Source organism: Melospiza melodia, chromosome 6 (assembly GCF_035770615.1).
Source record: "Melospiza melodia melodia isolate bMelMel2 chromosome 6, bMelMel2.pri, whole genome shotgun sequence".
In the NCBI taxonomy this organism is placed as follows: Eukaryota; Metazoa; Chordata; class Aves; order Passeriformes; family Passerellidae; genus Melospiza; species Melospiza melodia.
In genome coordinates, this window is record NC_086199.1 from 24,260,333 (window position 1) to 24,270,342 (window position 10,010).

At 39.1% G+C, this 10,010-nt stretch overlaps 1 long non-coding RNA gene across 1 annotated transcript; it reads right to left on the reverse strand.

Moving 5' to 3' along the window:
* Positions 1-2,476: 2,476 nt before the first annotated feature.
* LOC134419771 (uncharacterized) lies at positions 2,477-5,542 on the reverse strand. The gene is made up of 3 exons (XR_010028151.1): positions 5,429-5,542; positions 4,656-4,826; positions 2,477-2,708 (listed from the first exon to the last, which is right to left on the reverse strand). It is a non-coding gene; the product is annotated as an uncharacterized LOC134419771 (long non-coding RNA).
* Between the last annotated feature and the right edge of the window lie 4,468 nt (positions 5,543-10,010).

Consider the following 10,010-nt stretch of genomic DNA (forward strand, 5'->3'; position numbering starts at 1 on the left):
CTCTCAGTTACCTCTTCTTGAGGCTGAACAGGCCCAACTCTTTCAGCCTGTCCTCCTGAGTGAGATGTTCCAGTTCCTTAATCATCTTTGTAGACCTCTCCACAATCATCATGAACCCAGAGCAAAATCTGCCACTTAGTTGAGGGTACTTAGAAATTGTCTTATTACATCAACATGCTGTTGAATGGAGCTATAATGCATATCCTTGAAAATATCACTGTAATTTAGGACAGATTAAAACAGAACAAGTATCCAAGGATCTCAGTTTCATTTTCAGATCCACTACTTGTGATGCTTTCCTCAGCAAGTCCCTTAACCTCAATTCCACTTTTCTAGACAATAATATACTCATCAGTCTTCATCCATGACTTTTGAAAGCTGTTCTGAGTGCTTTAGGTCATGTAACATGCTACAAAAGAAAAGAGAAAGAGAAACAGTAAGTAATAATAATTGCTAGGAACTGGAAAGAATTTGCAATTATTTCTTTGACAGCCCAAACTGGCTTTCACTAAGAAAGCTGCATTTAAAACCAAATAAAGTATCTTTAGATTAGTTCCTCCTCAAGCAGAGTCAGAGTTGTGTATAAGTGATTTCCAGGCCATTATGGCACAGCCTGGAGCAACTCTAATGAGACTGTCTGCCTTGTTGGATTATTTTTAAATACACTTTTTCCAATTACTTTCTAAAATGTCGGTTTCTCATGTAAATGAAGCATGAAGCTGGAAAATCCAAAGGCTGTTTTGTGGGGGTGGAAAGGGAAAGAAGCTGGCAAGCAAATCAGACTCTGAACTACTGGCATCACTTATTGTGCAGGGTTGAGAAAGGAGCAGTAATTTATCAAAAGTACAGAGGAATCAAAGTACTTTTCAATGTGGCACAAAGATTTAGACCAATAATGACCATTATACCCAGAGTAGGGAGGCCTGTTTGGTAGGCAAAGTGCTCGTGTGTGTGCATGTGTAACTCCAGATCATCTCCTCTCCAGGTGACCTTCAAAGGAAGGCTCTAGGCAAGATAATCAAAAGGATTTCTACACGTGTTTGTTATGAAATTGATTATAAAAATAAATTTGTTTCAAGCCTGACAGATGTTGGCATTTTTTCCTTTAAAGACAAAAATGAAATAGATCACTGTCCTAAAAAAATCTCTACATTGCAACATTGCAGGAAAACACTTAAAGCTAATGTATTTGCTGTTTGCAATATTGATTTTCAGAATGTTTGCTTTTTCCTTTGCTTTGTACAGGATCCATGTCATGAAAGTAAAAATACTTCAGAAGCACCCTGCCTCTTCAGTTTTTAAAGCCTAAAAAACAGATTTAAGGGCACTGACACATCTTTTTTTGAGCTGTAATGGGAACCAGATGCATAAACATCTTTCCAGGAGCCTTTGATTTTGACTCTGCAACTGACAACAGTTCTGCTGAAGTCAATAATGATACTGGCATACACCTACACTCAGAAACTCATTTCCTTCATGTTTAAAAGAAACAAACAGACAAATGTAGATTCCTTTAATTAATTTTTCTTGCCCTTTTAAACATTTCAGTGTGTTGCCAGCATGCATAGTCCTGATCACAATCAGAAAAATCTGTTAAACCCAGTTTGCTGGTGCTCTGTCTTGCCATTGCAGGAGACTGATTGAGGCTGTCATCACTGGGTGTTACTTTCAGAAAGTAAATGAGATGCTTGTACATGAGAGCTATCATGCTTGAAGTAGCTGCAGAAGAGGCAGGGAGTAGTTCACCTTCCATTGAAAATGCATTTTCCCCTTAGACTGTGTAGCTGTACATTTTCCTTACTATATAGGAATATATAGGAAATACATACTGTCTAGAAATATAGGAAAATAGCAGTGGCATCCAGAAAAGTGTCAGTATTGCGCACTAGAGCCAGGAGATGACAGCTAGTAGTGGTGACACTTCTCATTTTCTACTTTTGGCAGCACTAAGAATTCAGCAGGGAGAAAGTGCTGATGCATTTTATGCCTGCTTTATATGTTTCAATCTACTGTATTTAATGTTTACTGTTTGTGTAGCAAAAGCAGTCACATATTTTTCAGCTGTACAATGATCACAAGACTGGTGAGAACAGAGTGAAACATTGAAGACAAATCCAGATAAGGGCCTAGAAAATTAACTATTTCCTTCTAAATTGCCTGTCTATACTATACAATATGTGTAGTATTTTGGTATACAGTCCATGGACAGACAGGGAAATTAGAGACACTCTGACTAAACAAGGTGCCAGAAACTATCAGTCAGCTTTCAGTCAGCCTTGAAATAAAACCTTTGAAAGAGATCGAAGGCCTGAGTCGAAAAGCCTGTTTGCTTTTGTGTAGAGCAGTAGGGACGATCCTATGCCAAATTAAAAGTGCTAAGTACACAAACACTTGAGGCCAGTGCATACAAGACAAAAGTTTTATTGCATTTATTAAATTATCTTCTTCCTGACATACTTGGAAAGAGCAGTACTGGCTTAGGTGTCTTCTGAATCATGGTGATGAAGGATACCATTCTCTTCCCTGAATCCTCTTCTCTTCATATCTTTCACATCTTTTTCTCTCAGATTCTGCAACATTCATTTCCTCCTTTCTCACCTCTTCTAGCTTCTGTTCACAGCTAATCAAATCACAGATTCTCAGTCTTTCTCATAGAGAGCCAGCTTCCATCTCTGTCCATCCAGGAAAATGTAAATTTATTAACTTCCCTACAGAGAAGGAAAGACATAAAGATTTGAAAAGTATGTCAGTCATTGAGGAGAAAGAAATTTCCAAACAATGAGAAGGAAAACAGGACCCCTGGACTGATGCCAAGACTGTGGTAAGGGTAGAAGAGGATAAGGGTGAAAGAAAGGAAAAGGTGAAAATTCAGCTATAAAACTGATACCTAGGAGGAAGTCCATAGTAACTTGAGTCTTCCTTATCATTAACTTGTGATTGTTGAGGGGGCGAAATGTTTCTCTTTGCTTTTTCAATTTATATTTCTTATTACTTTTTACACTGTACAGGAAAACAGTTTTAAGTTCACATCCACTTTTACTTTAAGGCAATATGTGGGCAGCAAGGCTGTCCAAGACAGGTGTATGATAGGTTTTCACTGCAACACACTCTGCTTAAAGGGAAAGGCAGACATTTTATATATACTAAACTGTGAGTATCTTCCCAAAAGGATGATTCTCCCTGGAGTCAGATTAGATAATTCTGAAATCTGCCTACATTAACAGATTTTAGGTGTGTGAGTATCTGACATCTTTCCAACACATATTTATGTCCATTAGGTACCATATGACTGTGTCATAAGCCTAACCCAGATATCAGGGAAAAAAATTGTGACAAGCTCTATCTAATATGCTAGGAAGTGTTTAAATCCTATCCATTATGTTGAGGACAGTACATTTGTTGTGGTTGACATGTCAGCTGCACTTGTTTTCTCAGTGCATTGTTACAACACATTTAGGTTGTCACTCAATTTCTGTCCTCTCTAGAAGAGCAACAGAAATTCAATGGATATGTAATTATCACCACGATATTTCTTCTCACCAGGAGCATGATTGATTTTATTTGTAGTTTTAGTATGGCCAGATACATAAGTGGTGATTGAGATAGAAAGAGGAAGCCCTTTCGTTTTGTGTACATAAAGGAAATGTGTGGCTCCAGATCCACAATTATGGACATACAAGTAGAGCACCTTATATCTGCAGACACCTACATGGCTGAAAAAAGGCCCTTCACCAGATGCTAAAAGTCATATTTCTCAAAGAAGTTTGTCTCTAGCAAACATACCCTATTTTAGGCACTGCAAATTCTTCTTTCATGTATTTCCATTCAAAGTTTGGATTTGGTGACCATAATGTTATCATTCATTATAAAGGTTTCAGTAGTGGCCTTAGAGAGGATGCAAAGGATGGATGCAAAATATTTGGGTTTGTCATGGATACTGGGAATTTTAAACTTCATCCTAGATGAAAAAATTCTGTTATACAAGCTTCTAAATAATAGGCAATGTTTAATCTAGTTAATTAATATTTTAGTATCTTACTAGCATACCCTAAGACTTACTCTAAAGAATTTGGAAATACATTCTCAATCACCATAATAGTTTACATCCGGACATTAAGCATGGAACTCTATTTATAGCATTCAAAGCTCTTAACAAAAGGGCAAGCAAGACAAAACTAATTAATTTGTATTGAAGATGAAGAGTAGAGAGAAAAAACCAGGATGATAATTTTAATTTGAAATCTCCACAGCATTTGGCTCATGTGATGAAACATGCATGCAGGATATTTGAAGCATGTATTATTCATCATTCAAGCAACATTTTAACCTTCCATAACTTAATTTCATGGAAATTAGAAATGTCTGCTCTAGAGGCTGAGATTGATCTAGTGTACAGTCATTATCTTTCCTCCAAACTCTCATTTTAACAACACCCTAAGAAATGTATTCCAGATTTGTTTGGGATGCAGAAAGAATCTACTCCTAATATCATAAGGCTGCATTTCTTGCTGCAGTTGAATGGAAGCTTCACTCAAATTTCAGTAGCATTTTAAAAACAGATTCTGCTTTTGCTTTTTACATCTGAACTCAACTTTTTCTTAAAGGGAATTAATAACTTGCTGAAAGAAACTATAAGCCTGAGCATGAATATTTACCTTGTTCAGTCTTTCTTGCTGTGGTCTCACACATGCAAACTTCAGGGCATGTTTCTCACTCATGTCAGGCTCTCAAGAGAGACAATTTGGGTGGTTTTTACTTTTGTACTGATTGCCACCGGGAGCTCCTTAGGAAGTGAGTTCTAACGCTTTCGAATCAAACAGATTATCCTGTAGTGTTTAAAAGTAATAGGTTAGACAAGTGCCAGCCACTTGTCACTTCTCTTAAATCCTTCTTTTCAGTGTATTAGCTGGGTATCACCACCTTAGGAGAATTAAGAAGGCATTTGTTTTTTCCCTAGCTTTGTTCCCTAGCACTCACTCCTAGCAGCGTGAGTGGTTTACCTCACTGAGGTCCAGGTGGCAGTCCCAACCTTGAGAGAAATAGCCAGTTCATGGCAAAAAGTCCTGGCCTTGCCCTCAGAGAAGCAAGGCAGGACATACCTGCTACACAGCAGCACTGCTCCAAGGTAGGACATCAAACACAAGTGTGCCTCGGAGCACTGGATGTGAAGCGGTGCTTGTGCTCAAGTGGCTCTTCTGCAAACTCCCTGCCAGCTCTCACATCTGCAGCTGCCTTGTGGCAATTCAGCCTCCACATCTACCCATTGTAGCTCAGCACATCTTGTCCTGCTGAAAGAGCTCTTAACAGCTGCTCTATATTACAGTGTCTTGCTTAACTTTAAACGCAGGGAGTATTTCTTTTCCAAATGCAGTGCTTTCTGTAAACTGTCCAAAAATCCATTATTCTTCCACATACAAAGGATCTATACCTGTCCTGTGCCTCCCATTGCTGTTGCAGGTGGATGGCACGGTGCAGGCACAGACACACAGCTCTGCAGATTGTGATGTACTGCTGGGTCTGCTTCCAGTCCTCACAGTCTCAGCTCATGCATAAAGATCAAAAGCTCTGCAGTGACACAGGTAGACACATGGGTCACAACTGTAAATAAGTACTGCAATAAGAATCCCAATATTACCAGGTAGATTGTGCCTGGGCCAGTCTGACCCTTGCTGCTGGGCCAAAGGCAGCAACTGTGGTGTATCACCCCAGAGATACCTTGGCTTGCTGGAGATTGCAGCTGGGCACTGAACAAGTCCAGGCTTGGTAGGAACTCCGTTTACCTCGGAGAGAAGGCTTCATGCGAAGAGAAAGGAGACGGATTCTGCCGGAATGTTTATATCCAGAGCTTTATTCCATGGTCACAGAGGTCTGACTGTAGGCAACAGCTCCAACAGAATGCTGAGCACATGGTCTGATTCACCTTTTAAGCTCCAGGGGGAGGGGAGGGGAGGTACAGGTGAGCCACCAACCAGGTGGGAAGGGCAGGGTCTCAGGGGAAGATGACACCCAGACAGGCCAATGACCTCTGGGCATAGGGACATCTTTGGAACTTGACCAACCACACCACGACCTTCCTGGAATGTTAAGCCTGATTGACAGGACTCACTCAGCAAGGGGGCGAGGGGGAAGGGAGAGAGGTACAGGCACACCTGGGAAAGGACCTGGAAGTTTAAAACAGGATATTACAACACACCGCGACAAATAAGAAATCTCTGACTCTTTTGCTAGCAGAGGAAACTAGATTGTTTTCAATATCTTCCCAATGCTCTCATTTAACAATAGTTGCACATACACAATTTTGCACAGCTTAAAAATTTAGTTCTTGATCATTGTGCTTGGACATAAAAATAAATAATCACATAGTGTAGCAAATTCCTATTTACTTACTGGCAGATTTTGCCTCATCAGATAGTAAAAATATTGTGTCATTTTTTGTCATTTTCCAGGAAAGACAGACACATCCTGGCTGGAGGGTATGAAGGGAAGAACATTATTTGCTTTGAACTGGTTATGATTGCCTGAAACAACAAACCTAGAACTGCAGTGTAAGTTTCTGTCTCTTGCATGTCATCATGCTTTCTCTGGGCAATCTAGAAAAATGTTTTGACTGAGTATAAACATTCATTATTTAGTATTGTGTCAAGCTTGATAGCAAATAGTATGACACTTTTTAAGTGAAACACCATTGTAAACCATACAGACTCATATTCACCACAGGAACTATACATTTTATTCCTAAAAAAAACCCCATAAGCTTTACATATGTGTGTGCTGGACAGTAGGTTGCAAAATCAAATGAGATTTGCTTGTAACATGCATAGGTGCATATACAGAATTCCAGAGCTCTACTGTTGTCAGGAGCAACATGGATTAAATAGGAGAGAAAGGCTGGGTCCTAGGTGTGCCCCACTAACAGGGAAGTTTGTAATGAAACCTTGGATCAATTCAAGCTGTGGAACAGTAAGGCCCTGTCCGAATGCCACAGCATGCTCAAAATCAACTGCAGAATCCATTTTTGACAGAAATAAACACAGCTATAAAGGGAAAATATAAAATGGTGTAAATGAGGACAAAATAAAGTGACTGGGTTCCCAGAGAGCAAAATCAAAGCCAAAGTATTTCAAATTTTCTTCTTCATTACCATTTATTGGGATAACAGATGGTGGTAATGAGAATTCCAGAAACATGAACAGGACCTACACAGGATTATAAACCTGTAAAATACAAACACTCGCCATAGAAGTAGAACTTGTGTCATCTGGGTCCAAAAGCCACCAGTTTCATATTTAAAAAAAAAAGACGAAAAAGTCCTCAATTTCCTGCAAAATATGCTAGACATTTTTGAGCAAAATGTTAAGTTAAAAACTTATTTTAATAAATGTCACCCTTAAAGCCTACTTTAAATAAAGGTTGCTGCTTGTGTTCACCCTTAAAATTTGCTTTAAATAAAGGTTGCTGCTTGTGGCCCTGGGTGTGCCTAGCAATGTTTGGAGCATATTCATTTTCCAGCACAGCTTGTGGCTTAATACGGTGCAGACTGTGTTAGTGATTGTTGTCATGACATTTCCCTCTGCAGCATTAAAATGCTTTTTTCATTTACCCGCAGCTATTATTGAAATGACATAATTTCCAGGTTCCATGAACTCACCCCTTGCCTAGGATAATATGTTGATGAGGCATTTGTATGAAGAACAATGTTTTATTATTAGCAGTAAAAATACATAGGTCTTCACAATGGACTTCGTTGCTACTTGTGCATGGCTCTGCTTTATTTCTGTGTTCTGATCTGATGAGAAGCAGCAGTTGTGCTGCGGTAACACTTTACTCTCACAGCAGCATCTGCAGTGCTCAGCCATCAGAGAGTGGTGGCAAACCCCAGCGGTGCCATCTGAAACTCTCCTCCTGTGGCTCTCCTCTCCTTGGCAACCGCCTCTGCTCTCTGAGCCTGCTGCCTGCACCCCTTGCTGGGTCTCTGTAGGGCACAGCTGATTCCAAGGCAAATTTACTTTTTTAATAAAACTGGAATTTCCAGCCAGCGAAAGAGTGAAGGCAGTGGAAGCAAAATATGAAGCAAAATGAGCACAGAGTAGTGGTTGGTTCAGGAGCTGGGAAGGCTTCTGCCTTTCTCTGCTGTCCCCAGAAGGTGTTTATGATGATTCCATTCTTCTGTTGGCTGCCTCAGATAAACACCCAGAGCCTCCACTGCATCCTTCCCACAGGTGCCTGTGCTCTGCTGTTCTACTCCAATCACAGATGTTATGGCACACCACATCTTGGTCATTTAAGACCTTGAAAACCTCTTGCAACAAAAGATGAAAAAACCCATGATTTTGAAGTACACCTGTGAAAGATATTCCAGGAAAACAATTAAAATTTCAATCACTGAATAGCTACTATGAGCCCTTCTCAAGTGACCAAAGGATGTTTGCACTTCTGAAAAAAATCCTGAAGTTGAAGTGAATGAAAGCATAGAGCACAAGAAGCAAACACAGTTTGCTGATCCATGGTTTGTCATAAACATGTAGCAAATCAAATAATATTTCTTGTCATTCCTTTTTTTTTTCCCATCTGAAGCTCAGACATGCAATGTTTCCTGTGCTTACTTTTGCTAATTCTGACTGTAGTCTGCCAGACTTTTGTGTCCCCCCATATTAAAGATCTAATTAAAAGACAAAGATATTCCCAATCTAAAACTCAGTAGCCAATAAATTTTAACTGACAAAGAAAAGTCATTAAATTTCAGGTACTGCATGTTAATCAACCCTGAAACTTACTTTGGCATGGAAATATTGCAAAAAATGTGTTTAGGAACTTCAAATCAAGATCAAGCCTCCTCTGAAGGTAATTCTGAATAATATTGTTCCCTGAAATGGAACCCTCACGTAAGTAATGTTTTCTTCATAAGGATGAAGAAAACATTTTTTGAGGAAAAAAAATGGTCAATGCACATAGTTGTGTATTTGCATTATATACACTTATATAGGCTGATCAGCTAAATTTGAAGGGAGAAACACCTCAATGTGCTTAAGGTTACAAAACATAAATTATAATAACTGATTCAGAAATAGTGAATATATTATGTGAGTTTTACTAAGAAATTTACACACAATTTTCCTATAAATTGTTTTGAGTGTTGGTGAAATGCTTAAAAACTATTCATGGATTGTTTAGAGCAACAAAAGAATTAGATACCTAAGATACTTTTTATTACCAGTATCTCATGGTATCTCATGCAGCTTTCAGATAAATTACTTTCAGTTTGTACACTATTCTATTCTGTTTGTTTAAAGGCAGGATGAACAGGCTACTTGATTTTACTCCAGAGAAATTGTTTAGTCTTCCAAATTTGCACTAGCTTTGACTATCTCCTCTTTTTAATTGTCAAACTCGAGCAATCCAAGTGTTCTATAAAGATTTGCAAATGACCACAATGGAGTTAAAGATGCAGTACATCTATTTCAGGCCATGGGAGATGCTCAGATAAAGGCTGTCCAAAGAGTGGGTTTGCATCAGTCAGGTGCTAGGAAAGGTTTGGCAGAAAAGCAGCCATTTGGCTTGGGCAAATTGTCTCATTCACACTACAGATTTTCTGCCTTGTTAATTACAGCAGACTGCAATGAGGAGTAAACACGGTTTTTCAGTATGAAATTGACATTTTTTGATGGTTTTCTCTAGAGAATGGAGACCCAGTAAGCCCAGATTAGATTTTTTTATCTCTGCCTTTTATCACTGTCTCTTCTAAGGCAAAGCAGGAAAATTTTCTGCAGAATTGGGAACCTTGGAAATCTTTCTAGTTAGGATTGGCCTTCTGGGCTTTCTGCCATGTAATTTTGGAAGCCCATTTGTACTAGAAGGAAGCTGGAAGCAGGGTTTCCAGCCCAGAGATAATCCACCAACCTTTCCCTATTTGTTTCAAAAAATAATTTTGCTAATATTTTGAGAAGAACCAGGCTAAGGTTGCTGTTACACAGGAAATTTGAACGAGAAATAGGAAGGTTTCTGTTTGACTC